Source organism: Narcine bancroftii, chromosome 3 (assembly GCF_036971445.1).
Source record: "Narcine bancroftii isolate sNarBan1 chromosome 3, sNarBan1.hap1, whole genome shotgun sequence".
NCBI lineage: Eukaryota > Metazoa > Chordata > Chondrichthyes > Torpediniformes > Narcinidae > Narcine > Narcine bancroftii.
In genome coordinates, this window is record NC_091471.1 from 137782511 (window position 1) to 137805979 (window position 23469).

The 23469-nt window shown below is 44.5% G+C and overlaps 1 long non-coding RNA gene across 2 annotated transcripts in view; it reads right to left on the reverse strand.

Annotated features, from left to right (window-relative positions):
* Positions 1 to 23469, reverse strand: part of LOC138757607 (uncharacterized) — a 59143-nt gene that overhangs the window by 29553 nt on the left and 6121 nt on the right. Inside the window, exons 2-4 of one of the 2 annotated variants that reach the window (XR_011353738.1) lie at positions 20379 to 20695; positions 17083 to 17399; positions 15028 to 15344 (exon numbers count right to left, since the gene is read on the reverse strand). This is a non-coding gene — a long non-coding RNA (uncharacterized lncRNA). Of the gene's footprint in view, positions 1 to 13242; positions 15345 to 17082; positions 17400 to 20378; positions 20696 to 23469 lie in introns of those variants that run through there. The other variant, XR_011353737.1, reaches the window with a different exon arrangement.

Here is a 23469-nt window from a genome sequence, read left to right on the forward strand (position 1 = left end):
AGGCTTATTAATCTGTACCACATTAGCTTTCTGAAAATGCCTACCAATCTGATGTACTTCTATGAATCAAGGCAAATTCGTCTGTTAATCCAGCTGTTTGTCACCACGTCCCCATGTCTCTCTCATCCAGGTATCATTTAATCTCCTTTGGGACACACCTCTTAATTTCCTCCATTAACATCAATTCTCTCAATCTGTCAGAATCATTATTTATTCCTTTGGCACTTGCTTTGCAGTCCAGCTAGAGGATGCAATTTGTGCTTTTCCCCTCAATACACTTTGAGGCATTTTACTTTTGGCCATTTTGAGCTCTCAGCAACCTCTTCAAAAAGCTGAAAATAGGTCTCTATATCCCCCTCATCAAAAGGAGGCCCTAGATTGACCTCTCTACTCACCAGAACCTCTCCCTGGGAGTTACAGCCTCAGCTCCCTTACTCTCCTCCCTCTCAGTTTTCATCCTCTCTAATTTAAGAAAAGTTCTTTGGTTCACTGTTCAATCTCACTTCTCCTTTTTCCAAGTTCACTGGTTGCAGGCCATTCTTATACTGTGCACAGAATTGAACATGTATAAAGTTCACCAGGGTTTGGTGGTTGAAAGGTCAATGTTTACCACTCAGGAAGGTTCTTGTAGGGTTTGCAGAGAGAGATGCGTTGTTCCTGGATTTCCACAACCGAGGTACCGCCAGTAGTCACCTCAATGTCTTGTTGCTGAAACTTGCCCCATCTGGGTTCTCCAGATGATAACCTCTTTCTTTCAGGCTACTACAGAGTTCCCCTTATTCCAAGAGAAACATCAGACAGATAGCACTTCCAGCCATCCCCCACTCTGGACCCGACCGCTGTCGCAGGGCCAAGTGAGATTATCTACCACAAAGCCAAGTCCCATGCAATAGGAGACAGCCCGACTTGACCTCCAGAACAAGGATGAACCAATGTGACCCCAGCATCCCCTAATGATGCTCAACAAACTGTCTGCCCCCTAGGATGATGTCGTCTTCTGGAAAGTGAACCCAATAAAGTCATCTGGTCTGGATGGAGAACCTGAACTCATGTGCTGACAAACTGACCAATGTTTTCATAGATGTCTTTAACATTTCAGTTGACAGGACGTGGTTCCCCTCTGTTTAAAAGTGGCCTCAATCTTACCGGTGCCCAGAAAGAGTGTGGTAAACCTGCCAAATTGACTATCGACCAGTGACGGTCACATTCTCAGTGATAACTTGTTTCGAGAGCCCAGTGTTGAAATATATCAGTCTGAATGCAACATGGATCAGTTTCACTTCAATTTCAATTCAACAACAACAGGTCTAGAGACGATTCTCTGTCACTGGCTCAATACAAAACCCTGTAACAACTCGACAGCCACGAACCACAGTTCAGGATACTCTTCGTTAACCACAGTTCAACATTCAGTATCATCAACCCCTCGAGACTGATTGGCAAACCTCACCCCTGGGAATTCCCACCCCACTGTGTATATGATCCTGGCCTAGCCAGCAGATATACTCACCAACATCTTTAACATCTCCATGATCAGGGGCACGGTTCCAACATCTTCAAAGCCACCACCATCGTCCCTGGGCCGAAGAAGTCGTCAGTTCTTGCCTCAGTGACGGCTGCCCTGTCCCACTTATGTCTATCATCATGAAGTGCTTCGAGAGTCTCATCATGGGGCACATCAACCTCCTGTTGCCCCCATCACTGGACACCCTGCCATTCATATATTGATCAAATTGCTCTATGAATTATGCCATCACCACCTCCCTCCAGTTAGCCTCACCCATCTGGAAAAAAAACACAGGTCCGTTGGAATGTTGTTCATTGACTTCACTTCAGCCTTCAACACAATCAGACCTCAATACTTGATAAAGACGTTGAACCTGCTGGGCCCAAACACTTCCCTCTGCAGTTAGATTCTTGACATCCTGTGGGGGAGATCTCAAGCATTCTGGGTCATAAACAGGACTTCCCAGACCATCACCCCTCTCCACCTCACCCGGGCTGTGTGCTTGTCCACTGCTGTACACTCTGCTGACCTACGACCGTCCAACTAGACACAGCTCAAACCATATCCTCAAGTTCATTGATGCAACTGTGGTGGGCCTTATCAGCAAGAACGATGAGTCAGTGTTGAGGTGCAGTTGCTAACAGACTGGTGCAGAGCCAACAGCCTATATCTGAATGTTAATAAAACCAAAGAGATGGTTGTCCACTTCAGGGAGGCTCGAAGGATCACTCTTCACTGACCACTGACAGGTCCACCATTGAGGTTGTGAAAAATACTAGGTTTCTTGGTATGCGCTTGGTGGAGAATCTCCCCTAGTCCTCAACACCAGCTCCATTACCGAGAAAGCCCAGCAGCATCTCTTCATCCTCTGAAGGCAAAGGAAAGTTCATCTCCCACCCCCCATCCATACAACATCCTACAGAGGATGTATTGAGAGGATTTGGAGCCATTGCATCACTGCCTGGTTTGGAAACTGTACCACCTCAGACCTTAAGACCCTCCAGTGGATAGTGGAGTCAACAGAGAATATCATTGAGGTCTCTCTTCCTACCATGATGGACATCTACAAGGCAAGATCCATGTGGAAGGCAAATAATATGGTGAAAGACTTCACACACCCTTCTTGGAAATGGTCTCCATTCTTCCATCTGGAAGGAGTGTTCGGGCCCACACATCCAGATTGTGCAACAGCTTTTACCCGCAAGCCATCAGGCTCCTCTATTCCTAGAACATATGTGTACTTGTATATCATGGGTTTGTTTTTGTGGGTTTTAAAAAAAATTGTCTTATGACTTAATAGTTCATTCCGATTTATGTCAATATGCTCCTTGTTCCTGGAAAAACCCTCTCTCATCTTTCCTGTGATATTAGTGGTGTTGGTTTGAATGATAAATAAAGGTGACTTGACCATTTGGATTTCCTTCCCTTCAGACCCCAAAGAGTACGGATTGGCAAACTCATCTCCTCCACAATCAGTAGTGGAGAGTCACAGGGCGGCCAATTCCATTCCCTGCTCTATTCTCTTTGCACCTATGACTCTGTGATTCAGAAATTACACTGTATAAAAAGGGTCAATGGGTCAGCACACAGGACGGAGACAGAAATCTTGGCTGAAGCATATAACACCCACTGCATCGAAGAGCTGATTGTGGACTTCAGAAATGTGTGACAGAGTATATAGATATGTTTTTTGGAGATCAATTGGGAAAGGTTTGTTAGAGTACTGTTCGGGTATCCTAGCTATATTCATCGTGAGTGGGGCTCAACCTTTATGAGTGCGAGTTACCTGCTCGTGAGGGGATAGCAGGAAGTCCTCCCTATGGTGCTCCATTCCAGCCAGTGGCTACTATGTACCATGACCAATACTACTTGTCGCGAGCTCCTACTCAATTTGGAAAGTAGGTTGACATCGAGAACAACACTCCCAACCTGGATCACCACTCCTGGTCCAGTCCTTCTCAGGAAGCACATGAGGAGAAGCAAGAACTGACCCCTGGTGGAAAGGGCAAATCTGCTCTACACCAATCCCGTGTATGCCTTTGTGGATACCCGGATGGGAGAGAGAACACGGTCTCCATCAGGGACCTGGCAACCACCAGAACAGAGGGTCTGTTGCCTCAGGTGCCCTGCAAGTCACGGAGCTCATTCTCGCAGCCCCCAGTCAGGGCCTCGGGGGATCCAATTCAGTAGGAAAGTGCATCCCCCTCCACTGTTGAGCCAGAGAACCAGCCCACCTCTCCTCCCTCACAAGTGGACTAGGAGACCCAAGGAGCCTAAGGCCCCCTGGTGCTAAGGTGCTCCACCAGGATCTCCAGGTCCCCACATTGCTTAAGTCTGTAAATTTGTAAATGTATATATTTCAACTTTTCTTCTGAACCCATGTTCTCTGTCTTCATTCACAGACCCTAAATTCTACAAGAAAGGGTGAATGCAGTGAACTGGGATTCACTGGTATTGTGTTGCGCTGATACCTGGCCCGGCCTCCTGGCTCTTCCCCCATCTAACCCTTTTTTCCCGCCTAAACCCAGAACCCTTCCGAAGATGTGTGTGAGACCCTCCCCATAAGCTAATCAAAGCATTTGTCCCCCTCCAGTTGTGCGAGCTTTGATTCACGTGACAGTTTGTAGTTGAGGAGTCTGATGGTGGAGGGGGAGCAGCTCTTCCTGAACCTGGTGCTGCGAGGCTTGTGGCATCGAGACCTTTTTCCTGATGGTGCCAGTGAGAACAGAGCATGTTCTGGGTGGTGTTCATGCCCGATGATTGCTGCTGTAATATTGTCACTGATGATGTGAAATTTTACATTTCTGTCTGATTACATGACAATAAATTGTATCGAATCTGATCTGAAAGCAAGTGTTTCCCACTCAGCAGTGGGGAGTGTGGGAGTGAGCTGCCTTCTTCAACGGCCGCCATCTCCTCATCACCCTCTTGATTTCTTCCATCCATGTGCCTAAGACCCTCAGACTCTCTAAGATGTCCCGACTGTACCAGCCTCCACCTCCCAGGTCAATCATTCCAGGCACCCACTCCTCTCAATGTTTGGTTCTGATGTCTCCCCTAAATGTTCCTCCCCTCACTGTGTACAGATGTTACCTGGTGTTTGCTACTCTCGAAAACTGGGGGAAGGTGCTGGTGGTCTACCCGATCTATGCATCATCATCTGCCTCATCATCTTGTAGATTTCCAAGGTCCCTCTCATTCTTCACTTCAAAGGGAGAAGCCCAAGGTCTTTGAACCTTGCCTCATAAGGCACATTCTCCAATCCAGACAACATCCTGGTCCATCTGCTCTGCAACCTCTCCAAAGATTCCTGTAATGAGGTTGTCCAGATTGGAAAAGAAGTTATGAGGCAAGTTAAGTAGAGCTGGGCTTTTTCTTTTTGGAGGCAAAAGGATCAGAGGAGACTTAATAGAGATCTCCCAGATTCGGAGAGGCATAGATAGGGTGGGCAGCAAATGCCTGTTTCCCAGGGCAGGAATAGCAAACACCCGAGGATGTGTGTCCACAGTGGAGGGATGGGAGTTTCGGTGATCCATCGGGGGTAAATTTATTTTAAGCAGAGTTGTGGTGGCCTGGAATAGAGGTGGAAGTTGAAACATTAGGGTAATTTAAGAGACTCGTAGACAGGCACATGGATAAAGAAAACAGGGTCAGGAAAGTTTTGTATTGGAATATATGGGTCAGCACAATGTCGAGGGCCGAAGGGCCTGTGCTGTGTTTTGCAGGAAAGTGCACAGAGAATTTTTTTCAAAAAGATCAGGTTGTATTTGACAAAATGTGTGGTGTTTTGGGGTCAAAAACCAGAACTTTCCAGGGCCAAAATGTGGGCAGTTTTCATTTAAAAAGCCCAAAATGTAATTTACAAATAGTGTGCTTTGGTTTAAAAACCATGTCTGTGCTTTGCAAAAGATGAGACAATGAGACCTAGGAGCAGGTCGGCCATTTGGCCCATCGAGTCCGCTCCACCATTCCATCATGAGCTGATCCATTCTCCCACCGCCCCACTCCCCTGCTTCTCCACACAGCCTTGGTACCCTGACTGTTCAGAGAGCTGGGACTGGGAGAACATGGCAGCACTGGCGGAGCTGCAGACCCACGGAGAGCGGAAATCCAGTGCTCCGTCGTGGGCTCCTACCATCCAGTCCAAATGCTGTTGGATCCGGACAGGCTTTAAAAGGCCTGTAAATTGACCTGACACTGGTTTTATTTAAAAAATACTGCAGCCGTGGGGGCCGCCTCCAGGATAGCAGGGCCTATGATTGGCAGCAGCCAGGAGAGGCAGCAGACTTTGGGGAAGCAGAGGACTGGCTCAGGGCACCCGGAAATGGGAATCCCACCCCGGTTTAAGAAGGAGATGCAGAGGAGGTGACCCCTGGGACAGGATCACAGGAGCAGCCCAGAGAGTGGTTCTGTGGTTGAACCCACAGGCAGAAGTGGAGGGGGGCAATTCGAGGCAAGGAACCTCCTCAGGCTGCAAGATGGTGACGAGTGCAGATGAGGGATTCACAGGTCTGCAGGAAACTGGCTCAAGACTGGCTGAAGGGGATCCAGGGATCTGAAGCAGGATGAGAGAGGGGGCCGAGGTCCCTGAAGTGTTCCTCATCGTGATGGGGGCTCAGATCTGGAGCTCAAGCTGCTGATGGTTTGGACTAGATTCTGTGTGGCTACAGGGGCTATGGGAGGGTTGGAGGCGAATTGACGGACGCTCAGTGACCCTGGGGAGGTCTCAATTGCTTCTCTTTCTCTAACTGTAAGAGGTGCTTCAAGCAATTTCTGCCAATGTCAAATCTGTCTGCCCTACAGCAGACAAAAAACAAATTTTGTGTAATGTTGCACTGTCTTTATTACATGGCAATAAATTGAATCTTAACTCTTGGAAATGTGAGAGAGATCTGACACTTTTGTTTGTCCACACAGAGAGTGGTGGTGTCTGGAATGCATTGCCGAGGGTGATGATCGAGGCTGGGACAACCGGGACATTGAAGACTCTTTGACAGGCAGATGGATGTAAGGATAATAGAGGGTGACGGGTGTATGGTGGGGAGGGGTTAGATTGCTATGGAGTAGGTTTACGTCAGTCAGCATAACATCGTGGGCTGACGGGCCTGTCTGTGCTAGAATGTTCTGTGTTCAGTGCTGTTGTGCTAATAAGGAGGGTTCCAACAGTCCCAGTCAGGATGGTGATAAAGATGGGGACAGATGTGGCTTTGCTGAGGCCCCCTGCTTCAGCTCCAACTCTTCCCAAGAATGCCTGCGCACCGTGTACATGGCTCAATGTCCGTGGGACCTTCTCTCGTGGTCTTGTATTTCCTTGCGACAGGAAAGGAGGGGACTTGAGCTCTGCTTCCCTATTCTCTCCCAACAACTGATCATATTTCTCCTCATATTTTTGCTGAATCATTGCAATTAAACGCAGTTTGAATTTCCAGACTTTACTGTGGTATTCCCTGAAAAAATTATTTCCCGCCACTCAGATCTTTTCACAGAGTCATCAAGTTTCCCAGTGTGGAAACAGGCCCTTTGGGCCAACTTCAGATTGACTGTCAGAGTTCAGTGCATGATGTCACATCCAACCCTGAGATTCTTGTTCCTGTGGGCGAGGCAGAGTTACCACTTCTTGGTCATGCCAAAAAGAACCAACTCAACCGACGCAGGGAAACAAATAAAGAACAATTGGGAACAAATGGTGCCATATAGATTCAGATTTATTGTCAAGTACACACATATAAAACTCAGAGATTCATTTTTCCTCTGGGCCAGACACAATTACCACTTATTGGCAGTCTAAAAAAACTGTACATAACATACACATGTAAACACATGAAGTACTATAAACAAAGTGTACAATACATTGGAAAACAATCGCTAAAGTCCAAACACAAGAGTCCTTAAATGAGTCCCAATTGGCTTTGTGCTTGAGGTGTCTGATGGTGGAGGGGGAGCAGCTGTTCCTGAACCTGGTGGTGTGAGTCTTGTGGCCACTACACCTCTTTCCTGATGGTTGCAATGAGAACGGAGGAGTGCAGCGTGTGGTGAATCCTTGATGATTCCTGCTGCTCTCTGATGGCAACGTTCCCTGAAGATATTTTCAATGCTGGGGAAGGTTTCACCTGTGATGTCCTGGGCTGTGTCCACTACCTTGTGCAGGGTTTTACATTCAGAAGTACCGGTGTCCCCATATCAGACCGTGATCTAGCCGTTCAGCACACTTTCCACCACATCTCATCGAACAATAGAGTGCAGGTCCTTCGGCCCTCCATGTTGTGCTGACCCAGATATTCCTACCTTAAAAAGTACTAAACTCTCTTGACACTATTTCTCTACCTCATGACTTTTAGGGGTGACAGCCTCCCTTAAAATCCACAGTTCATTCAACTCCAGCTCCAGGTCCCGAAACTCAGTTTGTCAGGAGCTGCAGATGGATGCACCTTTTGCAGGTGTCACCATCAGGAACAAACGTGATGTCTCTGACTTCCCACATCCTCCAACTGGGGCACAGGATGGCCCGAACCACTGCCTCCATTACCGATTACAAACTTCATTCCATTTCTGAAAGAAACTTACCTCTCCAGGATCAAGTTCTTCCTCAGCCTCTAGAGGTTTACAAACTGGATTGTATCATGAGTTTAACCTGCCAATTTTCTACCCTTGTAAAGTTCATCTGGTGGGTAGAATTTTTTTAAAAACTGCACAGGTTGGCAACCCACCTCGGAGGTGAATTGTCGACCCGTGTACATGCATCGTGTAGTTGTTGCTGGTTTGAGAAGCTGTGAAGTTTTTGAAAAAAATTCTACCCACCAATTGGCCTGTAAACAGGTAGAAAACCTGCCAAATTGGCAGGTTACCTCATGTTCCAATCCAATCTGTAAACCCTTACTGTTTAACCCTGAGTTGCTTTTTAAAAGCACTTCCCCTCAAGTGGATCCCAACAGTCCCATCTCTCTCACACCTCTCCTACTTAGCCAACGGCCCTGAGAAGACTGCATCTGCAGAAATTTGCCAGGATTTCTGGGATCATATGAATCCTCTGCAAACTTGATGCATCTTTGGGATCCAGGTGTTTCAGGGCTAGTACAGTTGACATCTGTTTGAAACAGGAGAGTACCGTGACCTGCCGGAGTGAGATGTTGAAGAAATCAGTGAAGACGTTGGCAAGTTTGTCTGCACAGAGTTTAATACTCACCCAGGGGCTCCATCCAGACCAGATGCTTTCCTGGGATTCACATTCCTGGAAGCGGTACGCATGTCATCCTCAGATACAGAGAGGAGAGGATCATCAGGGGACATGGGAGTGCGCAGTGGTGGTTCTTCCTTGTTCTTTCACACCCAGCAGCTGGCAGGAGACCCATTCCTCATCCAGAAGGAGGCTTATTCCACGTCCGGGATCTGGCAGGAGGCTCATTCCTCATCCAGCAGGAGGCCCATTCAACATTTGGCTGGAGGGCCATTTCACATCGAGCAGGAGGATCATTCCACATCTGATAGGAGGCACAATCCACATCCAGCATCTGGCTGGAGACCAATTCCATATCTGGCAGGAGGGTCATTCCATATCCAGCAGGAGGCACATTCCACATCTGGCAGGAGGCTCATTCAACATCTGTGTCCGCACGAGGCACATTGCACATCCGGCAGGACATTCATTTCATATCTGGGATGAGACCCATTTCACATCTGGAGGAGGCCCATTTTAAATCTGGTACGAGGCCCGTTCCATGGCAAGTGGCCTATTCCACATCTGGTAGGAGGCTGAATCTACATCCAACATCTGGCAAGAGACCAATTCCATATCCAGCAGGAGGCCCATTCCACATCTAGCATCCAGAAAGTGTTTAATGTCACATCAGGCAGGAGGCTCATTCCACATTCAGGAGGACCATTCAACAACTGGCATCAGGCAGGAGGCTCAGTCAACATTTGGCATTCTCAGGAGGACCATTCCACATCTGCAGGAGGCCCATTCCATAACTGGCAGGAGGTCCATTCCATAAACGGCAGGAAGCCCATTTCACAACTGACATCTGGCAGAAGGCACATTTCACATCCGGCCTCCGGCAGGAGGCCCATCTCAAATCTGGTAGGAGGGCCATTCCATATCCGGCAGCAGAATCATTCACATTTAGCAGTAGACCTATTCCACATCTGGCAAGACACATTGCATAAGCGTCAGGGGCCCATTCCACATCTGGCAGCAGCAATTCCACATCTAGCAGGGGGACCAGTCCACATTCAGCAAGAAGCAAGAGGCCTATTCCACATCTGGTAGGAGCCACAATCCACATTGACATCTGGCAAGAGACCAATTTCATCTCCAGCAGGAGGTCCATTCATCATCTAGCATCTGGAAAGTGGTTAATTTCACATCCAGCAGGAGGCTCATTCCACATCCAGGAGGACCATTCAACATCTGGCATCCGGCAGGAGGCTCAGTCAGCATATGGCATTCATAGGAGGCCCAATCCACATCTGCAGGAAGCCCATTCCATAACCGACAGGAAGCCCATTCCACATTCGGCAGGAGGTCCACTCACAAATACAGGAGGAGGTCCATTCAAGATCTGGCAGGACCCCAATTCTACACAGGGCAGGATGCCCATTCCACATCTGGCAGGAGGTCCATTCCACATCTGGCAAGAGATCCATTCCACATCTGGCAGCAAGCTCACTCAAAATCTGCAATCCGGTACGAAGCTCATTCTCCATTTGACTACAGGCCCATTCTATATACGGCAGAAAGCCATTGTAACCCCCACTATGCAGAGCCGTCGTAAACGCTCTATCCAGAGTCGCCGTAACGCCACTATTCAGAACGGCTGTAATCCCACTATCCAGAGCCATTGTCACTCCACTACCCAGAGCCACCATAAACCCATAATCTGGAGTGGCCGTAACTCCAACATACAGAGACGCCATAACCCCACTGTCCAGAGCCGCCATAACCCCACTACCCAGAGCTACCGTAACCCCAATATCCAGAGACGCTGTAACCCACTATCCAGAGATGGCATAACTACACTACCCAGAGCTGCTGTAATGCTCATTACCCAGAGCTGATGTAACACAAACTACCCACAGCCGCGTAACTCCACTATCCAGAGCTGCCATAATCCCACTACCCCGAGCCGCCGTAACCACACTACCCAGAGCCACTGTAACTACACTATCCAAATTGGTCGTAACCACACTATCCAGTGCCGTCGTAACCCCACTATCCTCTTTCTTCTCTTTGGCTTGGCTTCGCGGACGAAGATTTATGGAGGGGTAATGTCCACGTCAGCTGCAGGCTCGTTTGTGGCTGACAAGTCTGATGCGGGACAGGCAGACACGGTTGCAGTGGTTGCAAGGGAAAATTGGTTGGTTGGAGTTGGGTGTTGGGTTTTTCCTCCTTTGTCTTTTGTCGGTGAGGTGGGCTCTGCGGTCTTCTTCAAAGGAGGTTGCTGCCTGCCGAACTGTGAGGCGCCAAGATGCACGGTTTGAGGCGATATCAGCCCACTGGCGGTGGTCAATGTGGCAGGCACCAAGAGCTTTCTATAGGCAGTCCTTGTACCTCTTCTTTGGTGCACCTCTGTCTCGGTGGCTAGAGGAGAGCTCGCCATATAACACGATCTTGGGAAAGCGATGGTCCTCCATTCTGGAGACGTGACCAACCCAGTGTAGTTTGATCTTCAGCAGCATGGATTCAATGCTGTCGGCCTCTGCCATCTCGAGTACTTCGATGTTGGAGATGAAGTCGCTCCAATGAATGTTGCGGATGGAGCGGAGACAACACACACTGGTGGAAGTGTTCTAGGAGCCGTAGGTGATGCCGGTAAAGGACCCATGATTCCATCCAGAGCAGACATAACCCCACAATCCAGAGATGCCGTAACCTCACTACTCAGCGCCGCTATAACCATCATTACTCAGAGCTGCCATAACCCCAATATCCAGAGATGCCATGACCCCACTATCCAGAGCCATCATAACCCCACTACCCCGAGCCGTCGTAACACCCACTACCCAGAGCCATCATAACCCCACTACCCAGAGCCACCGTAATCCCACTATCCAGAGCGAACATAACCCCACTATCCAGAGTCGCCATAACCTCTCTACCCAGCGCCGCTATAATCACCATTATCCAGATATGCCTTAACCCCACTATCCAGAGTCGCTGTCACCCTACTAACCAGAGCTGCCATAACCACATTACCAAGAGTCGCCGTAACCCCATTACCCAGAACCGTCATAACCGCACTATCCAGAGCCGTGTAACCCCACTACCGAGAGACACCATAATTCCACTACACGGAAACGCCATAATCCCACTATCCGATGAGGCCATAACCCCACAATCCAGAGACGCTGTCACCCCCATTTTCCAGAGCTGCTGTGACTCCACTAAAACGAGCAGCCATAACCCAACTATCCAGAGATGCTGTAACTCCACTATCCAGAGCCGTCGTAATACCACTATCCAGGGATGCCGTAAACTCACTATCCAGAGCGGCCATAACCCCACTACCCAGATCTGCCGTAACCCCCATTATCAAGAGCTGCTGTAACCCCACTATCCAGATATGCCCTAACACCTCTATCCAGAGCCATTATAACGCCACTATCCAGAGACGCTGTAACCTCCACTATCCAGAGTCGCTGTAACCCCCACTATCCAGAGCTCAGTTCTGATTCCATAAGTCTTTCTGAAGGTCGTTTTCAGCTGCCTTTAGAACAAAGGGCTGGCAGTTTCAGGAACGATGTAGTCCTTCAAGGTCTCCAAAGAGAGTAGTGATGTAAGGTGGGATCCAGATTTTTAAAAGAAATGGAAGCAATGGTGATCAAAGTGGTAACGTTGATTTAAAAAAATAAACCTTTTATCTATTTTTTGAAAAGAGTTTAAATAGTTTAAATAATGATGATAGTTTAATGAAATGGGAGTTGGGAGAGGGAACTGGGTGGGCACTAGTTTCCAGAAGTCATCAGCTACCTGTGAGTTATCTCACACCCAATATTTTGGGGGAGTTACCACTTTGGGCGGTTTAAACAGGAGGAGGTAGTTGTGACCTCCGACCTGTTTTTTTTTCTTTTTAATTTTTGGGTTAAGAAGTGAAGGTTTTTTATTATTTTTTTTAAATAAATAATTTTTTTTTACTCTTTTTGTTTTCTGATTGTAATTGAGAGGGAATTAGAAGGTTTTTTTTTCTCTCCTTTTTTTTCTCTTTTTTTGGTGGGGGGATTTTTTCTCTTTTTTCTTTCTTTTTTAAGAGGATGAAGTCACAGAAGATAATAAATCAAAAATTGAGGATGTTGAATTAGATGAAGAGGAAGATGAGGGGAAAGGTGATAAGAAGAGAAAGAAGAAAATTAAGTACAAATACATTGAGGGAGAAGAGTTTAATAAAATTAAGTTAATTTCGATAGAGAATTTTGAAGATGTTATAAATGAAGAATATGGAGAATTTTATAAGAGTTTGAACTTTTTTTTCTTTTTTTTTCTTTTTTTTATATAAGGGGAGGGGAAGGGAATAAAAAGTTTATCTGATTGTTTTTCTAAGGGATGTTTTTGTTCTCTCGATGAATTATAAAGGAAACTTGGTATTAATGGAAATTCTGTATTTATGTATTATTAATTATGATTTTTTGTATAACAGATATGTGGTTGATATATGATTTTAATATTTGAACTTAGTTTTAAAGTGGATTTCATTTGTTAAATACATGTATTATGTTTGATTTAAATATATGTTTAAGGGTATTATTTTAGTATAGATATTTTTTTGTTGTTAGTAATTTTTTTTGTTAAGTTTTATCTTTTTTTGTAAGTGGGGTTTTTTATTTTATTTACAACATTGTTAATTAATTCTTCACTCTTTATTTTGGGGGGGAGGGTTGGACTAATTTGAAATTAGATGATTAATGTTGTGTTATAATTATTGGGGGGGGGTTAATTTGTGTAGTTTAATGATGTAGTATTCTAATTTTATTATCTTATTTTTTATTATTTCTTTAAATGTAATTTTTATTTTATTCATGTCATAAAATTTTAAATAAAGTTTAAAAAAAACAATTATAACATATGGCAAATTGTAAAAATTTAAAAAAATTATATAATACGACAAATTCTATCTTCTCCCCTTCTGAACTTCTCGGGTAAGTACAAATTATTTCACTACCATTAAAGGAAAACACAAAATAATAAAGCAAGTTTCAAGTGATCTTATAAATTAGGAAAATATTGAAAAAAAGGACCCCATAAACAGAGAAAGATTAAATGTGATCAAGGTAGAAGAACATCCGAGATTCCCCAAAGTATCTTTTCCTTTAGCAGGCCCTTTCCACATCCAGAAGGACTATTACACAGCCGACATCCATCAGGATGTCCACCTGCCAGACAGACCATCCCACACCTGGCACGTGGCTGGCGGACCATTCTTCATCTGGCATCTGGCAGGCAGACCATTCCACATCTCGCAGGCATACCATCCCAGATCTGGCACCCGGCAGTCGGACAATTACACATCTGGCATCAAGAAGTCGGACCATCCAACACCCGGCATCTGGCAGGAAAACTATTCCATATCCGGCATCTAGCAGCAGGAACACAACACAAACGGCATCTGAAATGTGGACTATTCCACATCTGGCATCTGGCAGGCAGAATACTCAAAATCTGGCAGGCTGACCATTCCACATGCGGCATCTAGCAGCAGAAACATTCCATATCCGGCATCTGGCAGTTGGAGAATTCCACATCAAGAAGGAGGATAATACTACGGGGGTCATGACCAACTCACACATACCAGAAGCAACACAAAATTAATTAAAGACTCAGCAGATTTACACGAATGTCAAATTCCTAAGCATTAAAATTCTGAGGATCTGTCATGGAGGCTCCATGTTGATGCGTTCACAAAAAAGGCTCGCCATTGGCTATACTGTGTGAGGTGCCTGAGGAGATTCATTATCGTAATGAAGATACACCTTAACCTCCGCAGGTGTACTACGGAGATCATTCTGGTAGGTTGCATCACTGCCTGGTCTGGAGGTGCCATCTCTCAGGAAAATGATAATCTGTAGAGGGTGTTTAACTCTTCCCGTAACATCACAGGCACCAGAATTCACTCCAGTCAGAACCTATACATGAGGCGCTGTCCAATACTAAAAGTCTCTATCATGGAAAACCTCCACCACCTAGACCATAACCTCCTGACACTACTATAATTGGAGAAAGGTACTGGAGCCTGAGGAACAGAAGTCAATGCCACAATGTCAGTTTCTTCCCTGATCCCACCAGATCCTGTATAATCAATGAGCCAAAGACACAGCCTTGCTTTTTTGTGCACTGTTAACTTTATTTTTAAGAGTAATGCTGTACGATGGTTATAAGATGAATGTTTGCTCCCTCCTACTGCCCCAAATCACCAAATTTCAGGACATGTTCTTGACAATAAATCCTGATTCTGAACCTGACAAGATATGAAAGGTATCTTCACAAAAAGTGGAAATAGGAGCATGAGACCAAAAGATATGTAAACAATTACTTTGTCAGCAGGAGGCCCATTGCTCATCCAGCATCCGGAATGAGGCTCTTTCCACATCCAGCAGGAGGACTATTCCACATCCAGCATCCGGCAGGAGCCCAATTCCACATCCAGCAGGAGGCCCATTTCACATCCGGCATCTGGATGGAGGCTCATTCCACATCCGGCAGGAGGACTATGCCACATTCGGCATCTGGCAGGAGGCCCTTTCCACATCCGGCTGGTGGCCCATTCCATATCCGGTACCCGGCAGGAGGCCCATTGCTTAAAAGGCATGAGGCTCTACTTTATGTTTCTTTTTCAATATTTTCATTCGCCTTTACAGTAACAGGAAATAAACAGAAGCCATTAATCAATGGTAATACAAAAAAAGGAATATTCAGATAAAATACAACTTATAAAAATAAATTCATCATGTGTAACCACTATATCATAAAAAACAGAAATAAAGTGATAAATATTTAAACAATTATAACATATGTCTAATAGAAAATTATTTAAAGAGTATACGATACTCCAAATTCCTTCCCCTTTCCTTCTGACGTTCTTTAGTGAGTACACAAAATTTCACTACCATTAAAGAAACACAAACATATAAAGCAAGGTCCAAGTGATTAAATGATACAAATATGTTGAATTAAAGGTACCCATGGACATAGAATGTTTAAATGTGAATCTGTGGAAGAACATCTGATTAATTCAAAGTTAGGCCTGCTCCCATATCACAGATTAATAAAGCTGTGTTTAGGGTCAACAGCATCTTTCCCACTCATCAATATTGAACGTCGAGCAACAAGGGAGGCAAAAGAGTCAACATCTGGTTAATTCATAGTTCAATTCATTTACATGGTCTCTGTTGATCCAAAAGGAGAAATATTAGATTAGTTATCAACTTCAGGATGTCCTTTAATACCATTGTTCCCTCAGTGCTGGTCAGAAAGCAACTAACTCTATGCCTCTGTACCTCACTCTGCAATTGGATCTTTGACATTCTCATTGGAAGACCACAGTCGGTACGAATTGGAAAAAAGGTCTCTTCCCCACTGATCATCAACACAGGCGCAGTCCAAGGATGTGTGCTCAGCCCCCTGCTTTACTCTCTGTAAACCCATGACTGTGTGTGGTGAGTCACAATTCCATTGCTATCGACATGTTGGCTGTTGACACCACAATTGTCAGCAAAACCATAAATGGCAATGCGGAACTGAAAAGGAGGGGCATAGATCAGCTGGTTGAATGCTAACAAATCAAACCTTTCACTCAATGTCAACAAAACAAAGGATAAGATTTTGGATTCAGCAGGAAGTCAGCAGATCACGACTGAGTCTTCATGGAGGTCTCAGGAGTGCAGATGTGCACGATCGTCAAATTCCTAAGCTTTAAAAATCTGACGATCTGTCATGGAGGCTCCATGTTGATGCGTTCACATAAAAGGCTCGCCAATGGCTATACTGTGTGAGGTGCCTGAGGAGATTCATTATCGTAATGAAGACACACCTTAACCTCCACAGGTGTACTATGGAGATCATTCTGGTAGGTTGCATCAATCCCTGGTCTGGAGATGCCATCTCTCTGAAAAGTGATAATTTCGAGAGGGTGTTTAACTCTCCCTGTAACATCACAGGCACCAGAATTCACTCCAGTCAGAACCTATACATGAGGCGCTGTCCAAAAATAAGTCTCTATCATGCAAAGCCTCCACCACGCAGACCATAACCTCCTCACTCTACTATCATTGGAGAAAGATACTGGAGCCTGAGGAATAGAGGTCAATGCCACAATGTCAGTTTCTTCCCTGATGCCTCCAGATCCTGTATAATCAATGAGCCAAAGACACAGCCTTGCTTTTTTGTGCACTGTTAACTTGATTTTTAAGAGTAATGCTGTATGATGGTTATAAGATGAATGTTTGCTCCCTCCTGCTGCCCCAAATCACCAAATTTCAGGACATGTTCTTGACAATAAATCTTGATTCTGAACCTGACAAGATATGAAAGGTATCTTCACAAAAAGTGGGAATAGGAGTTTGAGGCCAAAAGATATGTAAACAATTACCTTGTCAGTAGGAGGCCCATTGCACATCCGGCATCCGGATTGAGGCTCTTTCCACATCCGGCAGGGGGACTATTCCACATCCAGCATTCAGCAGGAGTCCCATTCCACATCCGGCAGGAGGCCCATTTCACATCCGGCATCCAGATGGAGGCCCATTCCACATCCGGCAGGTGGACTATGCCACATCCGGCATCTGGCAGGAGGCCCTTTCCACATCCGGCTGGTGGCCCATTCCATATCCGTTACCCGGCAGGAGGCCCATTGCTTAAAAGGCATGAGGCTCTCTTTTAAGTTTCTTTTTCAATATTTTCATTCCCCTTTACAGAAACAGGAAACAAACAGAAGCCATTAGTCAATGGTAATACAAAAAAAGGAATATTCAGATAAAATACAAATTATAAAAATAAATTCATCATGTGTAATCACTATATCATAAAAAACAGAAATAAAGTGATAAATATATAAACAATTATAATATATGCCTAATATAAAATGATTTAAAGAGTATACGATACTCCAAATTCCTTCCCCTTGCCTTAAACATATAACCATATAACCATATAACCACTTACAGCACAGAACAGGCCAGTTCGGACCTACTAGTCCATGCCATAGCAAATCCCCACCCTCCTAGTCCCACTGACCAGCACCCGGTCCATACCCCTCTAGTCCCGTCCTATCCATGTAACGATGCAGTCTTTCCTTAAATGTAACCAATGATCCTGCTTCGACCACGTCTGCCGGTAGCTCATCCCACATCCCCACCACTTTCTGCGTAAAGAAATTTCCCCTCATGTTCCCCTTATAATTTTCCCCCTTCAATCTTAAACCATGTCCTCTAGTTTGAATCTCCCCCTTTCTTAATTGAAAAAGCCTATCCACATTTACTCTGTCTGTCCCTTTTAAAATCTTAAACACCTCTATCAAGTCCTCTCTCAATCTTCTATGCTCCAGAGAAAAAAGCCCCAGTCTGCACAACCTTTCCCTATAACTCAGACCCTGAAATCCTGACAACATTCTCGTGAACCTTCTCTGCACTCTCTCTATTTTGTTTATATCTTTCCTATAATTTGGTGACCAAAACTGTACACAGTACTCCAAATTTGGCCTCACCAATGCCTTGTACAATTTCATCATAACCTCCCTACTCTTGAATTCAATACTCCGATTTATGAAGGCCAACATTCCAAATGCCTTCTTCACCACACCATCTACCTGAGTATCAGCCTTGAGGGTACTATTTACCATAACTCCTAAATCCCTCTGTTGCTCTGCACTCCTCAGTTGTCTACCATTCAATCTATATGACCTATTTAAATTTGCCTTTCCAAAAGGTGGCACCTCACATTTATCTGTATTAAATTCCATCAGCCATTTCTCAGCCCACACCTTCACCCTTCCTAAATCACCTTTTAATCTACGGTAATCTACCTCACTGTCCACAACACCACCAATCTTTGTGTCATTCGCAAACTTGCTTATCCAATTGTCCACCCCTACATCAGATCGTTAATATATATAACAAACAATAGTGGAACCAGGACCGAAGCCTGAGGAACTCCACTAGTCACCGGCCTCCAATTGGACAAACAATTTTCTACCACTACTCTCTGACACCTCCCATCCAACCACTGCTGAATCCATTTCACTAACTCCTTATTTATACCTAATGCCTCCACCTTTTTTCCTAACCTCCTGTTGGGAACTTTGTCAAAAGCTTTACTAAAGTCCAAATAGAAAACATCCACAGCTTTCCCTTCATCAACATTTTGTAACCCTTCTGAAGTTCTTTAGTGAGTACACAAAATTTCAATACCATGGAAGAAACACAAACATATAAAGCAAGGTCCAAGTGATTAAATGTTACAAAAATGTGGAAATAAATGTACCCATGGACATAGAATGTTCAAATGTGAATCTCTGGAAGAACATCTGATTAATTCAAAGTTAGGCCTGCCACCATATCACAGAGTAATTGAGTGATTTTAGGGTCAACAGCATCTTTCCAACTCATCAATATTGAATGTTGAGCAACAAGGGAGGCAAAAGAGACTACATGTCGTTAATTCATAGTTCAATTCATTTACGTGGTCTCTGTTGATCCAAAAGGAGCAATATTACATCAGGTATCAACTTCAGGATGTCCTTCAACATCATTGTTCCCTCAGTGCTAGTCAAAAATCAACTAACTCTATGCCTCTGTAGCTCACTCTGCAATTGGATCTTTGACATTCTCATTGGATGACCACAGTCGGTACGAATTGGAAAAAAGGTCTCTTCCCCACTGATCATCAACACAGGCGCAGTCCAAGGATGTGTGCTCAGCCCCCTGCTTTACTCTCTGTAAACCCATGACTGTGTGTGGTGAGTCACAATTACATTGCTATCGACATGTTGGCTGTTGACACCACAATTGTCAGCAAAACCATAAATGGCAATGAGGAACTGAAAAGGAGGGGCATAGATCAGCTGGTTGAATGCTAACAAATCAAACATTTCACTCAATGTCAACAAAACAAAGGATAAGATTTTGGATTCAGCAGGAAGTCAGCAGATCACGACTGAGTCTTCATGGAGGTCTCAAGAGTGCAGATGTGCACGATCGTCAAATTCCTAAGCTTTAAAAATCTGACGATCTGTCATGGAGGCTCCATGTTGATGCGTTCACATAAAAGGCTCGCCAATGGCTATACTGTGTGAGGTGCCTGAGGAGATTCATTATCGTAATGAAGACACACCTTAACCTCCACAGGTGTACTATGGAGATCATTCTGGTAGGTTGCATCAATCCCTGGTCTGGAGATGCCATCTCTCTGAAAAGTGATAATTTCGAGAGGGTGTTTAACTCTCCCTGTAACATCACAGGCACCAGAATTCACTCCAGTCAGAACCTATACATGAGGCGCTGTCCAAAAATAAGTCTCTATCATGCAAAGCCTCCACCACGCAGACCATAACCTCCTCACTCTAGTATCATTGGAGAAAGGAACTGGAGCCTGAGGAATAGAGGTCAATGCCACAATGTCAGTTTCTTCCCTGATGCCTCCAGATCCTGTATAATCAATGAGCCAAAGACACAGCCTTGCTTTTTTGTGCACTGTTAACTTGATTTTTAAGAGTAATGCTGTATGATGGTTATAAGATGAATGTTTGCTCCCTCCTACTGCCCCAAATCACCAAATTTCAGGACATGTCCTTGACAATAAATCCTGATTCTGAACCTGACAAGATATGAAAGGTATCTTCACAAAAAGTGGAAATAAGAGCATGAGACCAAAAGATATGTAAACAATTACCTTTTCAGTAGGAGGTCCATTGCACATCCGGCATCCGGAATGAGGCTCTTTCCACATCCGGCAGGAGGACTATTCCACATCCAGCATCCGGCAGGAGTCCCAATCCACATCCGGCAGGAGGTCCATTTCACATCCGGCATCCGGATGGAGGCCCATTCCACATCCGACAGGAGGACTATGCCACATCCGGCATCTGGCAGGTGGCCCTTTCATCATCCGGCTGGTGGCCCATTCCATATCCGGTACCCGGCAGGAGGCCCATTGCTTAAAAGGCATGAGGCTCTCATTTACGTTTCTTTTTCAATATTTTCATTCGCCTTTACAGAAACAGGAAACAAACAGAAGCCATTAATCAATGATAATACAAACAAAGGAATATTCAGATAAAATTATAAAATAAATTCTTCATGTATAACCACTATATCATAAAAAATAGAAATAAAGTGATAAATATTTAAACAATTATAACATATGTCCAATAGAAAATGATTTAAAGAGTATACGATACTCCAAATTCCTTCCCTTTGCCTTCTGAAGTTCTTTAGTGAGTACACAAAATTTCACTACCATTAAAGAAACACAAACATATAAAGCAAGGTCCAAGTGATTAAATGTTACAAAAACGTTGAATTAAAGGTGCCCATGGACATAGAATGTTTAAATGTGAATCTGTGGAAGAACATCTGATTAATTCAAAGTTAAGCCTGCCACCAGATCACAGAGTAATTGAGTGTTTTTAGGGGCAACAACATCTTTCCAACTCATCAATATTGAACATCGTGCAAGAAGGGAGGCAAAAGTGTCTACATGTGGTTAATTCATAGATAAATTCATCTAGGTAGTCTCTGTTGATCCAAAAAGAGAAATCATAGGAATAAATATCAGATTGACCCTGAGAACTAAAGTCTGCGCTTCATTGACTACAGCTCGTCCTTCAAAACTGCTGTCAACTCAGAGCTGGTCAAGAAGTAAAATCACTCGCCCCTTCAACCTCACTCTGCAATTGGATACTTGACTTTCTCAACCAAAGACTACAGCCAGTCTGAATTGGAAACAACCTCCCGTCCCAACAGTTTATCAGCACAGGCCCACTCTAAGGATTTGTGCTTTTCCCACATTGCTCTAATTATTGTAAACACGTGATCGTGTGGCGAGGCACATTTCCATTGCTTTCTGCATGTTTCCCGATGACAGGACAAATCTCAGCCAAATAACAAATGAAATGATGAAGTGTACAGGAGGGACATAGATCAGCTCGACTACTGTGTAACAACAACAACTTTTCCCTCAATGTCATCAAAACAGAGGAGATAATTATGGATATCAGGGGGAAGTCTGCAGACCATGATTCGATCTTCATGGAGGATTCAAGAGTGGAGATTATCAAGAATCTATTCAGAAAGAAGGCTTGCCAGAGGCTATACTTTCTGAGGTTTCTTAGATGCTTTGGTATTTCATCCAAGACACTAGTTAACCTCCACAGGTGAACTTTGGAGAGCATTCTGCCTGGTTATATCACTGCCTGGTATAGAGGCGCCAACTCTCAGGAAGTTCACCCTGCGACATCATAGGCGGCAGAATTCACTCCATCGACAATATCGACATGAGGTGTTATATTAAAAAAGAATCCTGTATCAGCAAAGACCCCCACCACCCAGACCATAATGTCTTCACTCTGCTACCATTAGGAGAAAGGTACTTGAGCCTAAGGACGAGCAGTCAATGACACAAGGACAGCTTCTTCCCTGACGTCATCAGCTTCTTGAATAATTAATGAGCCAAAGACACAGCCTTGCTCTTTGGTGCACTGTTACCTTTATATTTTATAGTAATGTAAGATGGTTAGAACATGAATGTTTTCACTTTCATGCTGCCCCATACACCAAATTTCATTATGAGGCCCCTTGCACATCCAGTAGGACTATTCCACATCTCGTATCTGGCAGGAGGTCCGTTCTACATCCAGCAGGGGGAAAAATTCACATCCAGACACCAGAGGCTCATTCCACATCCGCCAGGAGGACTATTCCACATTTGGCAGGAGGTCCATTCCACATACGGCAGGAGGCTCATTGCACATCCGGCACCTGGAGGCATCCAGAGGCCCATTCCATATCTGGCAGGAGGACTATTCCACATCTAGCAGGAGGCCCATTTCAGATTGGCTCATCAACCTTCAGAACAGATAAACTTGAAACACTTGGAAATCACTTCAGTCAAACAAGCAGAAGGTCCTGTGGTGATGCTCTTCTTATCATGGGAGATCCACAATATCAGTGGCAATTCACTGTCTCTTTGCCAAAAGAGGGCAGTTCTACTGTATCCATTTCTACATGCCACTTTTTGTAGCTTTTGCCTGGGTTTGTAAAATCATCGTAGAAAAAAAAAAGTTCTGAAATTTCCATGCAAGAGTTGAAAATCAGTCATATGAAGAAACAATTCTTTGAAAACAACTTGACAAGAAATTTGTGAGTTTTGAGGTCTGATGCCTCACGCTTTCTCCATAATTGCTTTTGAACAGAAACTAAGACTAAGTTCAGCACAAAAGCTTTCTGAGACTGAACTTTAAAATCATCTCTTCAGAATTAAGCTTAAACTATAATGGGCAACCCCTCCACACACACACACACACACACACACACACACACACACACACACACACATTCATTCATTTGCGCATTGTGTGGTTAAGTTAGATTTATCTTTAGAGTTAAGGAACAAATGAAAAAGTATAAACAATTCTTTGATGCACCATCAATAATCGCATAGACTGAAGTGAAACTGATCGGCTTTTATTAACTATAGACTGGAACAGCCGTCAACCTCATTGACTGATCGAGGCAGAGTGGAATGGGGAGCAAACAAAGAATTATGGGTAGGATCGGTCTCAGGGGGAATTTCCTGTCAGCAGCAGCCAATCATAGCATGACAGCGGTTTACCACACCCTTATATTTGGAATGGTAAGTGCATCAGATTGGGCTTCACTTACAAAAACCTAAGAAGGATGGTGGTATGGCCTTACTGAATTTGAGATTTTACTATTGGGCACTTAATATTCCTTGTATGATTTTCTTTGGATTTATTACTTGG